Below are 23664 nucleotides of genomic sequence, written 5' to 3' on the forward strand. Positions count from 1 at the left end.
GGATACAAAAAAATGCCATTTCCATAGATCCTAGAATGCCCCATCCTGCAGCCTCATGCTGGGGTATGGGTCTTTGTCCCACCCCCTCAGCAGACAGCCTCAAGGAGTGCCCTGATTGGACAGGGCTCAAGGGGAGGGGCTTACACACCATTGATGCAGTTCCACGCCTCCCCTCTTCAGTTCACTTTAGTGTTTGGGCGATCTCTGGAATCACAATAGGATGTGATGTAGAGGCCACATTATAAGAAGCCAAGCCAGAGGTTGCTGGTTTGAATTTGGCTTTATTAAGCCAGAGGTTGCCGGTTCGAATCCCTGCTGGTATGTTTCCCAGACTATGAGAAACACCTATATCACACCTATAGAGCTTTGGAACGTGCTCCCTGGTGAAATAAGAGCCTCCCCATCTCAGACAACTTTTAAAAATTCTTTAAAGATGCACCTATTCACCCAGGCTTTTAATTAAATATTGTTTAAACAGTTTTATCATCATTTTAAAATGTTGTTTTAAAATTTAAATTCTTGTTTTAACTTTTACGATGTCATTTATTTTGTTTTAACTACTGTTTAAGGTGGGGGGTTTTTTGGTCATTTATTTTAACTAATGTTTTAACTTTTTGTTTGCTTGTTGTAAACCGCCCAGAGACGTGAATTTTGGGCGGCATAGAAGTTTGTTAAATAAAATAAGAAAATAAATATCAGGCAGCAGCAATATAGGAAGATGCTGAAAGGAACCATCTCATACTGCATGGGAGGAGGCAATGGTAAACCCCTCCTGTATTCTACCAATAGAATACAGCTCTGTGGTCGCCAGGAGTCGACACTGACTTGATGGCACACTTTATTTTACCTTTAAATACTTTCCATTATTCAGCATTGCCCATGCAATAGTCTTGTGGCCTTAATATTTATTTTCCAACACAAGATACATTTGGAATTCAGTGTGTATATCCTCTTTGATTCAGAATCCACATCTGTAAAGAATATTACCTCCTATGACCCTTCAGCTGTCACCCGCAGTGCATAAATTATTCCTGATGGAAATGTACACAGCAGAGTCACTTTGCACAGTGCCTGCCACAATGCACATTATTAAGAGAAGGTGATCAACTGTTTCAGTTTGTCTTTCCTTCCTTCCATCTGTCTATCATTCCATCCTTGGGATGATTACTGGAACCCTACTGTGCTCTCAATAAGCCAGTTTTTGCCTTCCATCCAGAGAGAGGATGAAGAATACCAGGCATATTGAGAGGAATCAAACCCATCTGAGAATGAATGAACGGTAATGAGTGTGTCCCTCCTGGCATCATTTCTGGGATTCGTAATTTGTAAAATTGTGGTGGTGTGAGGAAACAGCATGAGAAAGCCATTTCCTCTCTCCTTTGTCCAGTCTAAATGCAAATCTGAACTTTCTTGGCAGTTCATTTGCATATTAATGTGTATCCTATTTCACTCCAGAGATCACTTTAGATTTTCTAAATTAAGGTGGGTGAGTGGGTGGGCTGGTGTTAAAGGGGTCATTCTGCTCTGCCAGCTTAGGCTGCTGTGCAACCTAAGACACTTATCATAAGGCAGAGGATATGAACATCTAGGGGTAACCTGATTATTGACCCTTTTTTCACCACCTGTCCTCCTGGCCCTTTTTTTGCAAGGCAAGGGGTGAAAGCAGAGAGAGGATGAAGATGGCATGATACTATAGGACTATTTCCAGCAACTGCACCAAAACACAAACACAATGAAGGGTAAGGGTGCACACTGCTCTAATTAGCATTTCTTCCTCGCGCTTGCAAAATGTCAGCTACCAGTTGGTGGAAAATAAAGATGTAATGTGAGCAGTAATGAAGTAAGTTGTGGCTATTTGCATTGGAATGCTAAGATAATGATCTGAAATTACGATTGTAAATATTCCACCGACAGTTCTAAATTGGTCTTAAAGCTAATAGTACTTTGGATGAACTTTAAGCCACAAAATCACTTTTAATGTTTGTTCTCTGTTTTGGCAATGACATGAGCATGCTGAACGTTAATATACCTCTAGGTTTGTTCAAGCAATTTGGTAACTGTCACATACATCAAGAATGTTTAATGAACAACCACGGGGACTGTTTAGATGGTTTCCCAAGTATAAGTGAAACAAACTTGATTATATTACCCATCATTCGCATACTTGGTTAGACTATAACACAGGCTATAAGTACTGCTGGAAATATTTTTCTTCTGCTGCTCTGCTTTAGGCAACATACGAAGGCAAACATTTTCAGAACCAGTGAACACTTAGATACATTTCCTCATATTAGCTGTGATTTAAAGCCCTCTGTTAGCATAAGAAATTGGTTAGAGAACATTTATTTTCATCTGCCTACAGACTAGAAGTCTTGCCACAGTGAGACTACATAGCAATCTGCAGAATCATGACATATCTTTAAAGCTCCTGTTGCTTGAACAGCTTCCCGGAATCATTTTAAAAAATAAAATAAAATAAAGTTGCTGGTGTTTTCCTAGTCCACGGAGCCCAATTACAGTTGATGCTCATTTCCATTCTCATGCTAAGTTCTCTTTCAAAATAGTTAACACTGAGGCGGTTCCCATGCCACGATCAGAACTGCCAGATGGGGTTAAGCAGGGAAAGCTTAAATTAGCATGCTCTCCCCACAGATGAGCAGGGTGGCAGCCCTGGGTGGCTGGATTGGCCACCCACACAACTGCCAGATCCATCACAGATCCCCCCAGCCCCTGCCATAATGGAGCCGGCAGTCATGTGGGTGGCCAATCCAGCCGCCCAGGGCTGCCACCCTGCTCATCTGTGTGGAGAGCATGCTAAGCCTGCTCTCCTCACGAACCCCCTAGAGGCGAACCTCACTGAACATGAGACTCGCCTCCAGGTGAAACCAGGCAAGCTTCCCTTAGCCTGGTTTCACCTGGTTGTGAGAATAGCCTCTCTATAGCTAGATAGATAGCCTCTCTTGTTGAGGCACATGTACGGGCACATGTACCCCAACCTTAGACTTAAGGGTACCAACTCAAAAGTATGTGGAATTGAGGCCTGTGTCTGATTTCATTTTATATTAAGAAATGAATTAATGCCTGGGCCCAGGGTGAATTGACACCCCAGATCTCGACTGGTCTGTGAGGGAAGAGGCGATCCAGCATTGTATTGTGAAATGGGTACTCAAGGGAGTACAAAAGCCAGGCCTGAACAATCCAAATGCTAAAATGTGACTCACTACCAGATAATGTCTGTGGAAGAGGCCAGAGGCTGATCTCCCCTCTCCTGATAAATCAGGCCTGCACTGTAACACTCTCTCTCTAGATATCTATAGCCGATAGATAGATAGATAGGAAGGACCAGGCAGGATATTTTGGGGAGGGCACTCCAAAGCCTCAGCACCATAATGGAAAAACCTTTCCTACTTTTCATACCTATCTACATCCTCATCTGGCAGGAGGATGACCCACGAAGAGGACCTAAGATGCTGATTAGAGTGCACTGCAGGGAACTTACCGGAGAAAGCAGAAGAAAAAACCTCTTGCCTCAGGCTATGGAGAGCTGCTGCCAATCTGAATAAGTATTACACTGGGCTAGATGTCCTGGGCTAAATACATCCAGCCCAGTACATCTCCTTCATCACAACATACTTTCCTCCTGCAATGCTTGGGGGAAAAAACCAAGGTAGGGTTGCAGTTAATTGGGAGTAAATGTAGCGGTTACCTCTCATTTACATCCAACTGGCATAAAGCAGTGTCTGTGAATGTGCCCTGAAGAAAGCCTGCTAGATGCACAATGAAAGCAGAAGACCAGGATCCTGTGCCTCTATAATAAAAGGAGTGGAAGCAAAACAAGGAGCAAACCTGACCAAACCTGACAAGGAGAGACCGAGGAGATCCCCCAGAAGGTTACAGCGTTTGATTGCCTAGAAGTTTGACCTATTCAGTATATAGGTCAGCCTGCCATGCGGAAAGAGGCACTGCAGTGTGCTGTTAATGCTTCTGCAGGACATGGCTGTTTGCCGCAACTTGTTTCAACAAGCACAAGCTGACCAACTCCTGCTTTTGGCCATGGAAATTAAAATGGGACATTTCAGCAAACAGGCCTATTTGAAGAGGAGAGCAATCCTTATAATATTATGGCAATACATGACTTAAATGATTTCTCCTTAACTGTTCCAAACCAATATTTGGCAGCTGGTGGTGGCCAGTTTGGAGACCGCCGCGCATGCGCACTGTCCATCTGCATGCCCAGGGTGTGCATGCAAGTGCCCATGTGCAGATAGCCAGTGTGCAGCCTGCGAACTGGCTCCTGCCAGTGCAAAGAGGCCCAGAATGACCCGGAAATGGCTGAAAACAGGCTGAAAACCACCCAAACTGGGTCTATTTAAGATTGGGGGGAGGGGGAACTGCTGGAGACAGTACACACATCCCGCGCACAGCCATGGAGGCGGTGAGTTGTTGTTTTTTTTTTAAAATCTGTTTTAACCTCCGGACCAGCAGAGGGGTGGGTGGGTTCGACTCCCGGAGGCAATGAATTCTTTTTTAAAAAACAATTTCCATTAGAATCCCCAGACGGGCTCAAATCTGAGCCAAACCGGGTGTGTGTGTCTGTTCGAGGTGGGGTGTGTGTGAACATGCATGGTTCCATTTGAGTCCAGTTTTGAGTCGAACTGAACTGGGCATACTGGTTTCATGCACACCCTTATTCCAGACCATATACACACACAGAGAGAGACAAATCCCAGAAAATTCCATTACTTTCCCAGGAAAAACCAGACAAATACTCCCACTGAGCTACATTGAGGAAAAGAGACACAAATGCCCCCTGGCTTGCAAACTGCAAACCCTTTGCTGTATCTATAACATAAAGATGCTTTGGCCTCACTCACTGACATGAAACTCCCTGACCAAACTTTATTGCTCATTCTAGTCTATGCTGGAGCTTCTTTCGTTTGTTCAGAAGAATACTGCCTTGCTCTGCATTAGATTTTACCTTTTGTGCTTGAGTATACTTGTTCTGGGCAACCTTGCTTGCAGTCTTCTTTGCTGAGATATTGCAGGTTCCCACAATATCCTGAGTCTGCATTGATGGGGACACCCCCTGCGTTTCCCTGTCTGACCCACTCAGCTGGTTTCAATAGTCCCAAACACAATTTCTGATTCAGACATTATGCTGTACGGGTGTACAAATGTCTGTACACTTGCACATGTGTTTGTGTGAATGACTGTACCTGTGTTCATCTTAAAAGTGAACCTGGATACAGGCCTTTCAAAGCATGGTACAGATCGGAAGTGTACTTCTGTACCTGCATTCAGCATAACATGTGAATGACTATACCTCATACAGTTCTGTGTACACTGTACACTCATTGTATGAGTGTTGAACATAACATGTGAATGGGCCTATGGTTTGCTATGTATTCCCAAAGATGCTCTTTAAACAACCTTGATATTAGGTCTTAGCCACATTTCTAGCCTATCCCTATACCCAAAGGTCTCAGAGGTCTCAATAAAATGAATATAAAACAATGTATATCCGTGTGTGTGTGTTCTGATTTCACCTTCAAGAATTCCAAAGTGGAAATATAATTATATTATATATCCTGCAACAGGAATGACCCTTTTAGAGAGGGATAGTGTATAAGCTGTCTCCACACACTCACACAGCACACAAACACTTTTTGCTGTTGCTGAGACAGATAGATTTTAATGGTTGTCCTTATTGATCTTGTAATTTTCACCACTTTGACTTAGTTTATGGGCCCATTTCATTTTAAAGGAGGACTGGTATACTCTGTAAAATTAAGGTGAATAAGTGCATTTCCTTCCACTTTATAAAAGCTTTGGTGGAAGAACAGTGGTTGCTATGGAAAGGATCTAGCTTCTTCCAAAATGATTAACTTGACTGTGAAAGCAAGAACGATGTGGTTACAAATGCTGCTTAATCTCCTGTGCAGGGTCTTAGGAAGTCTGTATGTAAGAGTGACAGAGAATTACATCAAACTGGGACAATTTGCCAAGCCAATTAAATAAACTATTACATTTGTGTAATTTCAACTTAAATTGATTTATTTTATCCAGGTCATGCTACGTTTTGCCAGCTTCTGTTGTCAGGACTAAGTAGATTTGTGTGTATAGCGGATACTCCCCAATGGAGCCTCCTACAGTGAGTATTTCCTTCCCAAAGTGGCAGGCAAAATTAACAATGGCAGACTCAGCTATTTAATGAGACCATGCAGAGAGTCAAGCATTTTCCATATATCTGACAAAATGTCATTACCTGGCACTTACAAGCAAAGGCTCACTTAAGGATTCCTGCATGCAACTTATTCTGGCTAGTGATGGTGCCAAACTTTGGAATTACCTGGCTTGGTATATAAATTAAGCCCGTTCCTAATGATTGGAGGTGCAATTAAGCTTCATTTCACTCAGGTGCCCTTCTCTGGCTTAGAGTGGAGAACAGGATTTCTGTGCTTGTACAGTCAGCACCCAGGAACCCAAAGGCTTCTGTGCTGTATGTGTAGAACAAGTTTCCTTTTGACACCTTGATTCCAATGAAATGGTCACTGATTTCTGGGAAAAGAAATTAACTTTCCAAAAGAACCTGGACTTTATGAGACAAAACCAGGCAGCACAATCAAATAAACTAAATAAACCAGCCTTCCATTTTTGAAAATCAACACCATGGTCCAAGGCAAGCCAGATGAATACGCAATTTAAAATAACCATTGTATCATGAATCTATAAGAACATACTGGTAGACATGCCAGTGGAATGGGACTGTAGGTCAGGATAGATCATCTGCTGTGCATGCAGGAGGTCCCAGGTAGGCTTGGGAAGGACTCCTGCCTCCAAGGAAAAGAGTTGTGGTATGTAAGGACAAGGCAGTGGAGTCGAATCAGGAATATTAGCAGTTTAATGAAATAGATATTGAGGCTATTCCCACGATCCCTGGAAAGCTAAGGGAGTTTACCCCACTTTCCAGGGATCGTGGGAAACACTGGGCTCTCAGGCGAGCCTGGTGCTCCCAAGGCAGCTAGCCTGACTAATTCCCCCTCCCCTTAAATGAGGTTAACGGAGTGAGCGCTCTGTTAACCTCATTTGGTTGCTCGTGTGTCGCCGCGGCATGCAGCGACACACGAGTAGACCCTCCACTGGGAGGCTGCAAGTAGCCTCTCGGGCTCAGGGGTCTCTCCAGGATGCCCCACGCACTTGTGCGGGGCATCCTGAAGCTTCTGGGGGCCACGTGGCCCCCAATTCTCACAGCCCCCGCCAGCTCTGTGATGGAGCCAGCAGTCATGTGGTTGCCCAGCTGTGAGCACATTTGGTTGACAGCTATGAGTGGCTGCTCGTCTGTGGGGAAAGTGGGCTAAGCCCGCTCTCCCCATAGACCACATTGAGGGACTTTACAGCAATTGTGTGAAGTGCCTCATTATGTAAAGAGAGGCAAGTGCAGACTGCTTTTATGAGCTCTTGCTGCTGCTGGTTGGTTTTTTTTGTTTTGTTTTTTTTGCTCTGCCTCTACTCCAGGACTGGGTTAAAAGTAATTAAAGCCCCATGCAAAAAATGGCCTGGATCAGGGAATGGATTAACCAAAAAACATCACGGGGTGATTTTTGCTTCTCTCCCCTGCTTCCGAAGCACTCTCTGAGCCATGGAATTAGGTCGTTGAGGGTCACACAGGGATCCCATGCCATGGGGAATGCACTGGAATCTTCATGCCATGGGAAGTTGCCATAGGAAGGTTTTGTTTTCCATGTCATCCAAGGGGGGCAAGCACTGCCTCAGACAAGTAGTTTGCCCTGGGCGAAGGGCTGCATTCTGATTCAGTCAGGCACCAGGTCCTGACTTCCTCTCATGACGAGGCTTCCCCCACCCTGAGGGGGGCAACCTGGTCCACCCCCAACTCAAGCTGCCAAAGCTCTGAGTTGGTGAGTCGAGCCACCCCCTGAGCAGGGGCCATTCCCAACCTTCCGGGCCACAGAACCCCTGAAGGGCTGTTCCTCTGCCCCCCCCCTCAAATGGCCCTCCAGCTGAACACTGTTAATCAGTCTAGCTACCCAACACCCACACTCTCCTGCCAAGTGACTGGTTACCTTCAGTGCCTACTGATGACCCAAACCCAAAGGACTCAGTAAGAAGTAGGCAAAAAAAGACTGCCAACCTAGTGCCAATCTGGTGCAACCCTCCAAATTTCTTACTTGGCCCCCGCAGGCCAGGTGGGTGGGTGCCAAGCTGCAGAGCAGCTGCCCAGAATGGAAGCTGCCAGGACCCAAGCAGCCCATCTCCCTGCCTCATTGGTTGACCCCTCTCACATGGAAAGGAAGGCAAGATGGTGCCCATGCCTGCCTCATGTGACAGGGCACAACCCCACTCGCCACCTCATCATTCTGGTGTGTTGTGGAGGACCAGCAAGCATTCACACAATCAAAAACTGTGCTCTACCTGGGTTTGGGAGTTATGTGTGTGCTGCCAATTTTCAGTTTAATGAAAGCAAGGTAGGAGGAAAACCTGGGTAGCTTTTCCTCCTACCTTGTTTCCGCACAACCGAAAATTGGGAGCACACACAGCTCCACAACCTGGGTAGAACACAGTTTGTGAGGCTCTTCTCACAATCAGTGAGATGAGCCATGAGAGGGTTTGCGAGGAGAGCGGGCTAAGCCGACGGGGGCTGGGCAGTTAGGGGAGCCGTGTGGCCCCCGGAAGCTAAGCTCCCCTAGCCCGATTTCAATGGACCATGTGTATAGCCTCTGTGTGGGCTATGTTTCTGTGTTCTTTTGATTTCTATGTGTGAATTCGGCCTTGCAAAAAAGCAGGGCACCCAATTGCACAGACAAGCCAACACAGGTACAGTTTTACAAGAGGTGGCTCTGGCTACACAGACTACTGAATTCATATAGGTCAGGATGCTGCAGTCTCCCCCGCACCCGTCACCCACCATGCCCATTCAGTTATCCTAGAAATGTCATGAAGAACTGTGTCCTGTCCTCCCTTCTTTCTGAGAACCTTTTTTTAAAAATGTGAAAAATGTGATCCCCTTGGGGACAGAAACAGGAGGCCGGGTGAGGTGGGGCAGACGCAAAATATGGGATTGTGACTGAATACCTCTAAGTCAGAATCCCCCCTAAATGCAATGACATTGCAGCATTGTGGAGCCTCGCTTGGCCTCAGATAGCCGGGCTGCACAGCTATCAGAAAACTGTCCACCTTGGGAATGGAGCATGGCCGGAAGGGGGCCAACTCGCACCCGTAGCACATAACAGATTTGAAACCTACATGGCTGATTTAAATCATTTAAATTGGGTATGTATTTATTTATTGTTAAATTTATATAATGTCTTTCATTAAAAAATTGCAAGGCGGTTTACAAACATTTAACACAATCCTGGACTTTGAAAATTACACAATAAGATATTGAAATGGAATATACAAATACAAATCTAGTTTTTAAAACATACACAAGATAATCATCAAATACAAAGCAGCAGCAACAAAAAAACCAACACTCATCTAAATGCCTGAGTTAAAATAGCCAAGTTTCCACTCAGGGGCGTAGCAAGTCTGGAGTGCGCCCAGAGACAAGATTTTAAAATCCCCCCCCCCCCCACTGAAGCTCAGCACATGAAGTAAAGAAATCTTAAATGAGGCTCAATAGTGGTAACAAAAAGCATAGTAAAAATCACACACACACAGACACACAGACACACAATGTGCCACAATAGAACATCATCCTAAATCTTTTAAAAAAGGTTTTTAAAATGGTGGACGATGCAAGTCATTTAACGGTACTAGAGAAAGACATGCTGTTCTGGTAGCTCCAGGTCTTCACACTCACATCAATTTTGGAGGATGGATACAAATGAAGGAAGCCCGGGAGGGTGCGCGGCTGGGGGAGTCAGTCATGTGACTTGCCTCTGGGTGGGCCCCCAAGGCAGCGGGGCCCCAGACAACGGTCTCCTCTTGCCCTACTATAGTTACACCCCTGTTTCCACTGGCTTTCTAAAAACGGTGATGGAGACTGAGGAGTGGCCAATCCTGCCCTTAAATCATTGATTTTTTAAAAAAATGCATTTCTAAATCATTTGTAGATGTCAAAATCCCATCAATGAAGAATGCAGCTGCGAGAATTGATTTGAATTGCAGGACACATTGATCAACAACTCTTAGCGACTCACAGCCTCTCTGCTGCCCACGGCCACTCTCTTAATTCATCCCTGGGGCATGCTGTTCAGCTTCCCTTCCTCACCCTGCTGGGTCTGCTTTCCCCTCTTTCCCCACTGTCACTGCATGGCTTGCTGGCATAAACTGAAAATTCTTGCATGCGACTACCACCTCAGCACCAAGATTCAGAAGTGCTGAGCACCCACCGACATCACCTCAGGCAGCAAAATGTCTTGGAGGGGATTGTTTAAAAAATTGTGGTAAGCCTCTCTGAACTAATGAGATAGAGCAGGATGTAAACCTAAGCAACATTAGAGAGGGGAGTGGGTCTTGTGGTAGCAAGCATGACTTGTCCCCTTAGCTAAGCAGGTCTGACCTGGTTGCATATGAATCAGAGACTAGAAGTGTGAGCACTGTAAGACATTCCCCTCAGGGGATGGAGCTGCTCTGGGAAGAGCATCTAGGTTCCAAGTTCCCACTCTGGCATCTTCAAGAAAGAGCTGAGAGAGATTCCTGCCTGCAGCCTTGGAGAAGCCACTGCCAGTCTGTGTAGACAATACTGAGATAGATGGACCTATGCTCTGACTCAGTATATGGCAGCTTCCGATGTTCCTATGCTCAACTGCACACACAGGTTTTGCTCAGATCTTCAGATGAACACACAGAAGTCAAGAGTGATACAGCAAGTGCAAATCTGAACCCCCCCTTCACACATTCATTCAATTTCTACACAGTGCTAAGGATTAAAAACAAAGCTTTAGTGGAATGGGATCACACATTCTGGATCTGATGCTTACACACTATATATGTAAGATAGATACACACACTATATATACTAAATGTGAATAGTATGTAGATGAGAGAGAGAGAGAGAGAGAGAGAGAGAGAGAGAGAGAGAGAGAGGTTCTTCTCATGATCAGTGAGAAGAGCCTGGGGAGGATTAGTGGAAAAGAGAAAGAGCTGAGAAGAAAGAAAGAGCTGAGAGAGATTCCTGCCTGCAGCCTTGGAGAAGCTGCTGTCAGTCTGTGTAGACAATACTGAGCTAGATGGACTTGTGGTCTGTATGGCAGCTTCCAATGTTCCTTTATCTTGAAAAAGCTCAAGAAAATGTCTAATCAGAGCATGGCAGCCAACAAACTATTATTATTATTTATTCCATTAATGCGATACACTGTGAGGCGGTTCTCACAAGCAGTGGGAAGCGCCTGAATGGGGTTAGCAGGAAGAGTGGGCTTACAAGCACACCTGCAGCCCTGGGTGGCCGGGTTGGCTGCCCACACGACTGCCATCTCCATCACGGAGCTGGCGAGGATTGTGGGGATCGAGCGTGAGGTGCATCCTGGAGAGACCCCCAGGGGCGGGAGGCTTGTTTCAGCCTCCCGGTGGGGTCTCCTCATGTGTTGCCCCACTGCAGAGCTACGCCGCAGCAATACACAATCAAATAGATGGGGTTAATGGAGTGCTCGCTCCACTAACCTGGGCTAAGGGGAGGGCTACTTAAGCGGGTTACCCGCTTTGAGGAAACTGGATTGGCCTGTGAGCCCAGTGGTTCTCATGCTCACTCAAAAGCAGGCTTGGCTCCTTTTACCCACTTTTGGCCAATAATGAGAGTAGCCTCTGTAACTCCTCAAAATAGAAAGACAGTGAGGTTGTGTATAGGAGCAGAATTTTGCGGGGGGGGGGGCTTGTGGGAAGCAGGCTCCCTATACCATCTCCCTCCCCCATTCTCTCTGCCAGTAGCCACAGCACACAAGCAGTGCCACAGTAAGGAGCAGACCAGGAAGCCGGAGGAGGAAGTGCCAGGAGTGTGGCACACTGAGAGATACTCCCTCAGCCAGGTGCTCTTGCTGGTGCACATGACCAGAATTGCTGATGGGGGAGCTGGGCTGATGGGGAGGTAGGCTCCTGCAAGGCACCCTATACACAAACCCAGCATCAGGGTCAAGGGTGCACTCACTCCCCTAACCATGGCTAAGAGTTGGGGCAAAATGTAGAGTTAGGGAGGGCAGGAGTGCCAGGATCAGGAGCGGTCCCAGCAATCCACACAAGCAGCCTAAACCAGGCTCGTGAGAATAGCTCGTGAGAATAGATTCAATATCTTCCTAACACAGTGATATTCAGTGAATTCGTGTAGCTACCTAATGGTGCAGTGGGGAAATGACTTGACTAACAAGCCAGAGGCTGCCGGTTTGAAACCCCTCTGGTATGTTTCCCAAACTATGGGAAACACTTATATCAGGCAGCAGCAATATAGGAAGGTGCTGAAAGGCATCATCTCATACTGCACGGGAGATGGCAATGGTCAACCACTCATGTCTTCTACCAAAGACAACCACAGGGCTCTGTGGGCACCAGGAGTCAACACCGACTCGACGGCACATTTTACCTTTACCTAGTTGTATATGTATTATTTTTAAAAAAGAAAGTGTGTGCGTGTGTGTAAAGCTTACATGGGAAAGATTTGTTCTTCATTAGTTGTACATCTTCCAAACAAAAATTGTTACACACTTGACATTTTTCTACAAAAACAACAACAACAACAAAAACAAAAACTAGAAGCAATGGGAGAATAATGATATTTTATACTTTTCAGTTCATTTGAATTGCCTGAAACAGACGTGAAGATGACACCGCAAACAAAATGCAGCTTCTTGATTATTTAAGACTGGTAATGTATTATGCACATGTTCTTAGTGAAGGAGCTCCTTTTGAGCTTGCAGATAATCACAAGATCTATAGTAAGCATTGACGGGGATACCAATATGCTTCTATGTGTTGATGTAAAGAAAATCCAAAATAAATTCATCCCAAAATATGGATGGATTCTAACATATCACATACTAGTAAGTGAGGCCCATCATTGACCAGACAGTCATTTTGTGTAGATTTGTGTATGAAACTTATTAAAAAGTGTAAGAAATTGAATATATGTTATAGATTTTTAAATCAATGTGCTTGCAAAAGGGAAGTAAAAGATCAGTTTGATATTTGTAGGATTTCAGCTTCAAACATTATTTGTTTTATTGAATAATTACCATTTATGGTAGATTTGAATCATAGCAAATCTGAATCTTCTGCTTATCTTGTCATTTTGGAATTACTGAACTGATTATTGAGTGCTAAAAATCTGTAGAGAACAATAACAGTTCAAATATGGTGATTATATTCAGAATTTCTTCTTTAAGAATACCCCCAAAAGGTATTTAAATATTGTCCCCAGAATATTCTGGTGTAAACTAGTGCATTCAGCTAACTTAAGTGCTGAATTGAGTGGCAGGATTATTTAGCCAAAAGTTTGTATCTGTAGGTCATCAGGAAAAATGACTTGATTTCACAGGAAGCATGATTTTATTTCACACAAACTCTTCAAAATATATAATAGATATATTAAGATGTCACAAAACAGTAAGTCTCTCTCTCTCTGTGTGTGTGTGTGTGTGTATAAAAATTCTCTTAGAAATACCCGTCACTAATCCCATGTGTGGCAGCTCTCGCAAGAGTTTGCGAGTGAGGGGAGGGGGAGAGAAAGTGTCAGCAGAGAAGATAAGGCGAATGGCCAGGCAGCCAGGCCAGTGGGTGGGGAGAGAAAGCAGCAGCCAGACCGGTGGGAGAGAAAGAGTGAGGGGGGCCGACAATGAGGGAGAACTAGAGGCACGGCTGCTCTGAGCCCTAGACAGATCTTGAGGCAAGTCTGATGATCAGTGAGACTCGCCAAGAGTGGGTTCATGGAGAGAGCAGGCTTAGCCCGCTCTCCCCGCAGACAATCATTCAGGCAGCCCTGGGCAGCCAGATTGGCTGCCCACACAACTGCCGGCTCCATTACGGAGGTGGCGGGAGCTGCGGGGATCGGGGGCCGCACAGCCTCCGGACATTCGCAGCAATACACAACCAAAAAACCCAGGTTAGCGGAGCACTCGCTGTGAGTTTCCACCCTCACTGTGAGTTTCCGCCTTCACTAGCGGAGCACTCACTCCGCTAACCTGGGCTAAGGAGAGGTGTAGTTAAGCGAGTGACCCATTTTGGGGAAACCAGGTGGTTCCCATAATCCGTGGAAAGCGGGCTAAGCTCCCTCAGCCCGCTTTCCACTGATCGTGAGAATACCCTCAGTATGTGGTATTTTAGATTATGAGCCCTTTGAGGACAAGGAACCATCTACTATAGATGGGTTCACATGGTCCACTGCAAGTCAGTAATTCAGGAACATGTCAGGGATATATTAGGAACCAAGAATGTACACTCCTGGCAGGTGTGACATCTGAACTCGCCCAAGACCGTTCCCTGTGCTGGATTCCCAATATCACCTAACATTCTTCTTGGATACTTGAACCAATCTACATTTGAAGTTGGGCAGAGAATCTCAGGAGAATGTATGCTGAATCTCAGTATGCTGGCTCGGGAACTGACTTGGGTAGTTTCAGATGCTATGCCCACCAGAAGTATATTTTCTCGGTTCCCCACATATCCCAGATATGTTCCCGGCTTACTGACTGCAGCAGGTCATGTGAACCCTTCCTATGTAAACAGAAAACTTTGAGAATTTGTTTTTGTTCATTACTGACATGCTGTGTAGCTTTCTGAGGGCAGAGGGCGGAAACTCACAGCGAGTGAGGCTTGCAAGTTGCTTCTAAGCAATTGGTAGGCAGAGGAGGAGGCAAAGCCATTTTTGCTTCTCTCCCTTCCCTGCAAAGTACATTTTGTTTTTAGGTATAAGGGTGGTGCAGTGGGGAAGCAGCTTGCCTAGAGAGAAGGAAGCTGCTAGTTCAAATCCCCACCAGTGTGTTATATCAGTAGTCACCTATATTGGGCAGCAGTGATATAGGAAGATGTTGAAAGGCATCATCTCATACTGCGTAGGAAGAGGCAAGGTAAACCCCTCCTGTATTCTACCAAAGAGAACCACACTGACTCGATGGCACACTTTACCTTTACACATTGCTAACTAATGCTGGGATTTTACTGTCAAATATACATTGCTATTGGAACTCCTTTGTTTGTCTGAACGTGGAAGAGCCTTTAGACAAGAAGGGTCTATAACTCAATGGTAGAGTCCGTGTTTTGCATACCGATGTGTAAGTTTCACTCCATGGCTTTTCCAATTTGTATGATCTTAGGTGGCGGCAGCAGCATTGAGAAAAGCTTCTGCTTGCAACGTGGAGAGTCACTGCCAGAGTAGAGAGTACTGGCTGGGTGGCCTAGTGGTCTGACTCGGTATAAGAAAACCTCCTACTTAATTAGCATGTTTAGAATATTTGTACGCCACCATTCAGTAAAAAAGCTGTAGGGATGGCTTACATATATTTAAAATAAATACAATAACCATTATGATAAAGTACAATACATATAATAAAACATTACTGTCTTTAGCTGAACCCAAGACTAGGCTTCTTCCAAGTTCTTAGTAAAATCAACAAGTTCATCTGAATTTTGAGATTCAGTGGAAGTTAAGTTCATTGTTCTGGATTGTTCATCATTCTGGATTGTTCATCATTCTGGATTGTTCATCGTTCATTGTTCTGCATATTTAAAATTAAAACTGCATTTTATTCTGCAGTTTTTATTGTTTTGATGTAAACTGCCCAGAGACTTGTGTTTGGGGCAGTATACAAATGTGTTAAACAAACAGACAGACAGACAGACAGACAGACAAATTGGATTGTTCATTGTTCTGCATTGGACTCTTGTTATGGATGCATTCTGTGTAATTCTTCAAATTAGGGTTGTCAGACTAGTAAGCAAGATAGTTATTCCTTAGCACTGAAAGTCAACTGGGGATACCTGTATCATTCAGGACACAAATGCTTGAAGATGGTGAGATTTGAGAACACTCTCTAAAATAATAAAATGCCATTACCATTTGTGCTTATTACCTGAACTTAGGACAGGAGAATGGATGTGCAAATGTACTTTTTCAGCAGGGCCAGTCATTATTTACTGGTGTTGTGCTTTGTGCTGGAGAGAAAATAACCGAAGTCATTGGATTCACTGGTCAACACTGATATATAGCACTTTAGGCTGAATCACAGGGGGGAGGGGAATTATCCAGGGGCACAATTATCACATTAAATCATCACATTAAATGGTGAAGTTGACAAGTTCGTTCTTCAGATCTTTGGCCATCCTTGTGCATTCCCTGCTTAGCATTAGACAGACTTGAGTTTCTCTCTTTGAAAAGAAATCAATTTTTAGCCTGAAAAAGAAGCAAAATCTTGACAAGCATCCACATGTGGGGTGTTTCTCTGTATCTTTTCAATTACATGCATGGATGGTGATGTATGTACACTTGGGGTAGCAATTTTTCATACAATTTGGCATAAAGGTGTCAAAGCATGGAAATCTATATGTATCATTATTGCCTGTTCATTAACAGGAGTTAAATGTAGAGGCACAATGCTACCAGAAGTAAGCATTTATATAAATAAGCATAGGAATTAGAGATATTTTTAAAAAATATTTGGTTCACATTTGAATCGAATCCCAAAAATTGATTTTGAATTCAAATCAGATTCAAAATTGGTACAAAAAATCAATTCAAATTTGAATCAAAATTAATTCAATTCAAACCTATTTTGGTGCCTTTTTAAACCAATCAGGGATCTTGGATTTTTTTTTTTAAAAGGTGCCAAAGGGCTCACGAAATAAAATCTGAATTTTGAAAATTTGATTCAAATTTGAATTGATTTGCCCTTTTAAGGGTGATTTGATCTGAATTCGAATCACTCAAATCACCCAGATTCTAGTTGAATCAATTTGAGTTTGAATTGATTTGCACATCTCTAATAGAAAGGGCTTAACTTTGTCTGGATCACATACTATGTTATTTAAGCATTAAAGTTATTTAGGGGATTAAATCAGTCTTGCAGTATTGATCATGAGTTGTCTCCCTTGCTAAACACTGTTTGCCTTGATTTGCATTTGGATGGTTGACTTACCACTGTGGTGTCAGCAGCCGCGGCGGTGGGGGTGGTGTCTCTGGCGTTTCCCTTTTGCCAGCCTCCACCTGGTCAGAAGACTGTTTCGGCCCATTTCAGGACCATTTTTGGCCCTTTCTAAGGTGGTACTGGCCATTTTGAAGTTTGCTTTGCATGTGCCCTGGTCATTTGCATGGCTGGGTCATGACCCGGCCATGCAAATGGCCATGGTGCATGCCCAGCGGCCTCTTTCTGTCCTATCCTATCTATAAGAACATCCCTGCTGGATCAGGCCAAAGGCCCATCTAGTCCAGCACCCTGTTTCACACAGTAGCCCACCAGATGCCACTGGAAGCCTACAGGCAGGAGTTGAGGGCATGGCCTCTCTCCTGCTTTTACTCTCGTGCAACTGGTACTCAGAGGTATCCTGCCTTTGAGGCTATCTAACATATATAGTGTGTATATCTATTTATGTGGTATAGATATAGTATGTTCTCTCTCTCTCTCTCTCTCTCTCTCTCTCTCTCTCTCTCTCTCTCTCTCTCAGGCTATTCACACAGTCCACTGAAAGCGGGCTAGGGGAGCTTAGCCCAATTTCGGTGGACTGTGAGAACCACCGGGCTTGCAGGCGGTTAACACGCCAAACTACCCCTCCCCTTAAACCGAGTTTGTGGAGCAAGCGCTCTGCAAACCTGTTTTTTAAAATTGTGAGTTGCCACAGTGTGGCTATGCACCACAGCAACTCATGAGGAGACCCCCGACCAGGAGGCTGAAAAGCAGCCTCCCAGCTCGGGGGTCTCTCCAGCATGCTCTGTGTGCTTGCACGGGCATGCTGGTGCTTCCGGGAGGCACACAGCCCCCGATCCTCCCAGCCCCCACTGGCTCCGTAATGGAGCCGGCAGTCATGTGGGCAGCCGGTTTGGCCCCCCAGAGCAGGCTGCCTGCATGTGTGTGGGGAGAGCAGGCTAAGCCCGCTCTCCGCGAACCCTCCCCAGGCTCTTCTCACTGATCGTGACAAAAGCTCCCCCCTATCTCATCTACATGCTATACACATATAGTATATATAGTATGTGTATCTATCTTACATATATAGCGTGTAAGCATCAGATCCAGATAATGTCCTGATAAGGTCAAAGGCATTATCCCGCCTTGCTTCTTCAAGCCAACCTTTTTCATTATGGCCGTCTTCTTTTGTTTAGACTCTTTCCAGACACATGAAGAAGCTACAGTTTGACTGGGGTATTTCCAAACAGCTGCTGTATATTGTGATATGAAATTCACCACCATATCAATGCCAGGCACTCGTTGCATCTTCTACTGGGTGATAGCAGCAGGGAAATATTACTTTCAAGTAGCCTGCCCCACCATGTTGCACAATAAATAGCTCTTTAAAAAATACTGCAGTAAATTATGGATGTGGGAAAGGAATGTTACACACAGAGCCATATTTTTGCATAAGCTAATAATAAGCAGAGCACCTGTTTCCCTATCAGAAGCATCATTAATTATGACAGATTGTGAAAGAACGAAAAGAATTGCAGGGCCCAGTGTGAAGAAAATGGGAACGCATAAAAAAGGGAGACAAAATATAAAACTTAAGAAAAACAAATAGGGAAGTGCTGAAATGTGATTCGGTGTCCGAATCACAGGAACAATCCCTTTAAAACCAAGGGCTTACACAGCCCCTTTAAAGCAGGAGAAAGCAGGTCCATAATGGTGGCACTCCCCCCACCAACTATGACTGTGGCTTGGTGGGGCATCTCTCAACTGCCCCTGCATGTCACCGGATTGTGATGTCACTGGAACTACCAGTTCCGTCATGGAGCCAGTGGGGGCTGCCTGGCCCCCAGAAATCCCAGGATGCCCCGCATGAGTGCGCAGGGCATTCTAGGGAGACCTCCAAGGCTTGGAGGCTGTTTGTAGCCTCCCAGTCAGGAGTCTACTCATGTGTCGCCATGCACGACGGCTGCACACGATCAAAAAAGCAAGAATAATAGAGCGCTCGCTCCATTAACCTAGGTGGGCTAGCCGTTGTGGAACCACCAGGCTTGCCTGTGAGCCCGGTGGTTCCGACGATCACTAGAAAGTGGGCTAGGCTCCCTTAGCCCACTTTCTAGTGATTGTGGGAATACGTTCATTGACTTAATGGACCAATGAACTGATTCTGTATAGGGCAACTTCCTATGAACCTATGAGATTACAGAGATTTCTTGCTATTAGGACAGTAAATTGTCATTTTTATGTCCTCACCTGCCCAAGCTCTTCCCCCAGGTAAACTTGAGCCTTGAAAGTTTGCTTTTTAGTTGCACTGGCCTCCCTTTAAAGATCAGCTTATGGTCTATCACATTTCTGTTTCTTTTAGCAAAGAGATTTGTATGTGTCTTGGCTCTGAACACGGGCAGTGTATTTATTTTTCACCAGTGGGAATTGTCTCTCAGATGATTTCACAAAGGAACATCCTCTCCTTTACCATGAAATAAAATTACAAGACTAAAGCACATCCTACTTTTAAATCCTCCCCTTTGTCACAAACTGACAACAAAAGGCACATCTTTAAATTAGTAAGGTACGGCAAAGCAAAAAATATATTATTTGTTAGTACTGTGGTGTCTGGTACAGGCATTGTGTAGGTTGTAGACATCAAACATGGAAGTGACAGCTTTTTTCATAGCAAAGAAAAGAGGGAAATGTGATTATTTGTTTATAGATCTGAAAGTACTAAGAAGCCTGTGTACATATTTCAATTGACTGTATCACAAAAGAATAATTCATTGCAAGTGCTGAACAAAAAGCCCCTATCCCAAGCCAACTGGATACTTTTTCAGGGCTGCAATGAAGACCTCGCTTAGGAATCAGCAACTGGTAGTCCCTGGTGCCAAAACTGGCCTCCTGTCAAGACGTAAACCTGGAGCTGGTCCCATCAGACACTGAAGGTAGGGATTCCAGATGAGAATCACTATTCTCTGTAGATGAGAATCACTATTCTCTAAACCACCTAGAGACTTCAGTAGTAGGTGGTATACAAATTGAATGAAATAATAATAAACTAGCTGATCCAGCGCAGAGCATCTGCACCCCTAGTCCCCCCACCCCAGCTGCTTTTTGGCTTGCCACCCCCACTGCATTCTTCCCAGCCACCCCTCTTCTTATCCCCCCAACTGCAGCCACTGAGTTGGCCTGCCTGCCGGGCCCACTTGCCATTTGCGGCTGCTTCGGCTGCCCGCTATTTGCTGCTCCAGTTGCCCACCCACTGGTTGCGGTGCCCGCTGGTAGCAGCCGCCCACCTGCTCGCCAGCCATGGCCACTGCAGCCACTCCAGTCACCTACCCACCAGTCGCAGCCGCTCCAGCCGCCAACACACCAGTTGCAGCTGCCGCCTGCTGGGCCCACCTGCCATTCGCGGCTGCCCGTCGGCTGGGCTTGCTTGTCATTTGCTGTCGCCCCCACCTGCCACCTGTCTTCTCCCTGCTCCCTGGTAGCCTGCCATTTCCCTGGCTTCCACTTCCACCCGTGGCCGGGCCACCTCTTCTCCACCCCCCGCGCCCCCCCATCGCTAATTGGCAGCTCTCTCGCGAAAGCTGCCATGCATGGGATTAACGATGGGTATGCCTAAGAGAATTAAATATATAGATTCCAAATATGACAAAATAGAAGTTCCTTCCCTGGCATTTCCAAGATCAGGCTGGGAGAGTCTATGTACATCACTTAAAATACAACACCCGGACCAATGCTGTACTTGTGCAATCATGTTGCATTCCCAACTAGTGTGGTGCTAAGGTAAGCAGGTTTGCTCTTGTGCAGCATGAGACCTCCTGCTTCTAAATATCTTCATTAGGGATGAGAGAGAATGGATAGAGAGAAATTCTTGATCCCTCTCCCACTCCAACAACACTAAAACCATGGGTCATCCATAACTGCCAGAAAATTTAGGACCAACAAGTAGGGATGTGCAAACTGGTCTGGAACCAAACTGGTTTGACATCGAGCTGGTTCTGTTTGATGACTCAATATTGAGCCCAACTCCCCCGACCTGTTCAAGGGGCTCTACGTTTAATTTTTAAAAAACTAACTCCCCCTTTCCAGGGGACTTTACCACAGAGGGTATCTGAAGGCTTCCCCTCCCCCACCGACCTCCATTACAACCCCAAATTGCCCAATTTAGGAGGTCTTCAGCCTGTTCCGTGCCTCCTCCATTGCAGCAGCCAGTTTGGAGGCTGCCATGCATGCCTGGGGGAGGGGAACCTCTGGAGATCCCTGCTGTGGCAGCACCCTCCAGAGGGGGTAATTTAATTAGAGATAGAGATAGATAGATAGATAGATAGATAGATAGATAGATAGATAGATAGATAGATAGATTCATGAACCCCCTTTAAACTGAACTAAACTGGGGGAGGGTTTGAGGGGGTGCAAAACCAAACTGGCCCAGTTGAGTTCGGGTCCCGTTCAGACTTGAACCGAACCAGGCCAACCGGTTGTATGCACACCCCTACCATCAAAAGGAAGTACCGTTTCACACAGCACACAATTAATTGATGGCATACTCTCAGATCCATAGCCAGCTAGTGGCATGGTGTGTACATGCCACACTAAAAAATTTTCTTTCCTCCTCAGCCTCACTGATTGTTTTCACCAAACATTTTATAACGTGCCTCCCCTGACTTCTGCATTCCTCTGCCCCCCAGCATTTTGGGGCTGGCTACAGGCCTGCATACTCTGCCATGGGTGAGCGCCACCAGCTTGGATGGCTTTAAAAGAGGCTTAGGCAAATTTATGGAGGACTCATCTATCAATGGCTACTAGTCTGGCTATGAGCCAACTCCAGCCTCAGAGGCAAGATGCCTCTGTTGCTGGGAAGCAACAGCAGGAGAGAGGGCATGGCCTCAACTCTTGCCTGTGGGCTTCTCAACTCTTGTTAGTGGGCCTCTGTGAGAAACAGGATGCTGGACTGGATAGGCCTTGGGCCTGATCCAGCAGGGCTCTTCTTAGGAACTTTTGCCATACCTCAAGATGCTGCCAGGGCCTGAACCAGTTGTGTACAGCTATCCTGTAGAACCTCACCAAAAGGATTACTAATAACAGCTAAGAGTATCTTAGTTGTTATCAAGACACTGACAATCTCCTATTTTCTGTCCTCACAAAACAAGCAGTATAAGAGAGAAATGGCTGGGTGGAATGAAAGTTCATTATCAGTTATCTCCCAGATAACTGCAAAAATGCCCTTCCAAAATTCCTGTTCAGTTGAGCAATCCCACCAAATATAAACAAAGGTTTATACCATTATGCATGTGTGGTGAGAGAGGATAGAGATACATTTCTCTCTCACACACACAATACTAGAACTGCAGGTCCCTGATTTGGACGAACAAATAAGCAGAACTTTTTAATCCAGCACATAATTAGTTTATGGAATTTGTTGCTATCCAGGACTGACTGATTGACTGATTCATTCAAAAAATTATATTCTGCTCTTCTTCCAGAGTGGGGTACATGGCTATATTTACCCCCACAACAACCCAGTGAGGAAGGTTAGGCTGAGAGACAAGAGACCAGCCCAGCATCACCCAGTGAGTGTCATGATGGAAAAGGAATGTGATCTCGGGTCCAACACTCTAACCACTATACCACACAGGCTCACCATCATATGATGATGGCCACCAGCTTGGATGTCTTAAAAAGGGTATTAGACAAATTCATGGAGGAGAAGGCTATCAAAGGCTACCAGTCTTGTAACTCTGAATACTAGTTGCAGGTGGACAGGTGAGTGGGGGTGCCATCTCTTCCTGCTTGTGGGATTCCCAGAGGAAACCAGATAACTGGACCTGATCCAGCACGGCTCTCTTTTATATTCCTAAACAAATTAACTTTTATGGTTTTGACATCTCCAACTTATTCTGTGATAGTCAGATTCATCTTACATGGGACAGGTGTAGAGACCATATGCACACTAACCAATAGTGGCTTTCCCTAAATCCAGTTTCTATATAAATCATTTAGCCTGTTCAGACAATGAGCCTTTTCTCACGATCATGGAGAAAGGGCTCCACGCTGCAGGGGAGGAAGCCTTAAAATGCTTACCTCCCCTGCGGACAATCTTGGTCGTCTTGCTGGGAGAGTGGATCGTTTGCCCAGACATTTTCTGGCTGCTACCAGCAGATGTGAGATTTGGGAGCCGGGAGCTTCCCTAATGCACTGTGCAAGTGTGTGGTGCATTATGGGGAGCCTCCTGATGCTGTCTGGGAACCCTGTAGTTGCCCAGCCCTGGCTGTTTACAGACAATCAGCAAAACAGAGTCAAGAGAGTTCCCACTCTCTTAACCCGGTTTAAGAGGGTGACTGGCTCAGAGGGTTTACCGCCAAGGCACTGCTGGGATTGGGCACGATCCCAGTGGTTCTCACACATGGGCAAGACTGGGCTTCACTTCATTAGACCAGTTTTGCCTGCGTGTGAGAACAGCCTCAATATATCCAAACGGGCCTAACTCACCTTGCAATTACAGACATGCATGAACTCCTTTTGCTCCCTTTCCTGGTACGCCTTTCCTCTTCTCCTAATTATGTTGGGGAGGGAATCCCTCCCTCACACACTATTTAAGGACCAGATTAATGTGTCA

This window comes from Hemicordylus capensis, chromosome 9 (assembly GCF_027244095.1).
Source record: "Hemicordylus capensis ecotype Gifberg chromosome 9, rHemCap1.1.pri, whole genome shotgun sequence".
In the NCBI taxonomy this organism is placed as follows: Eukaryota; Metazoa; Chordata; class Lepidosauria; order Squamata; family Cordylidae; genus Hemicordylus; species Hemicordylus capensis.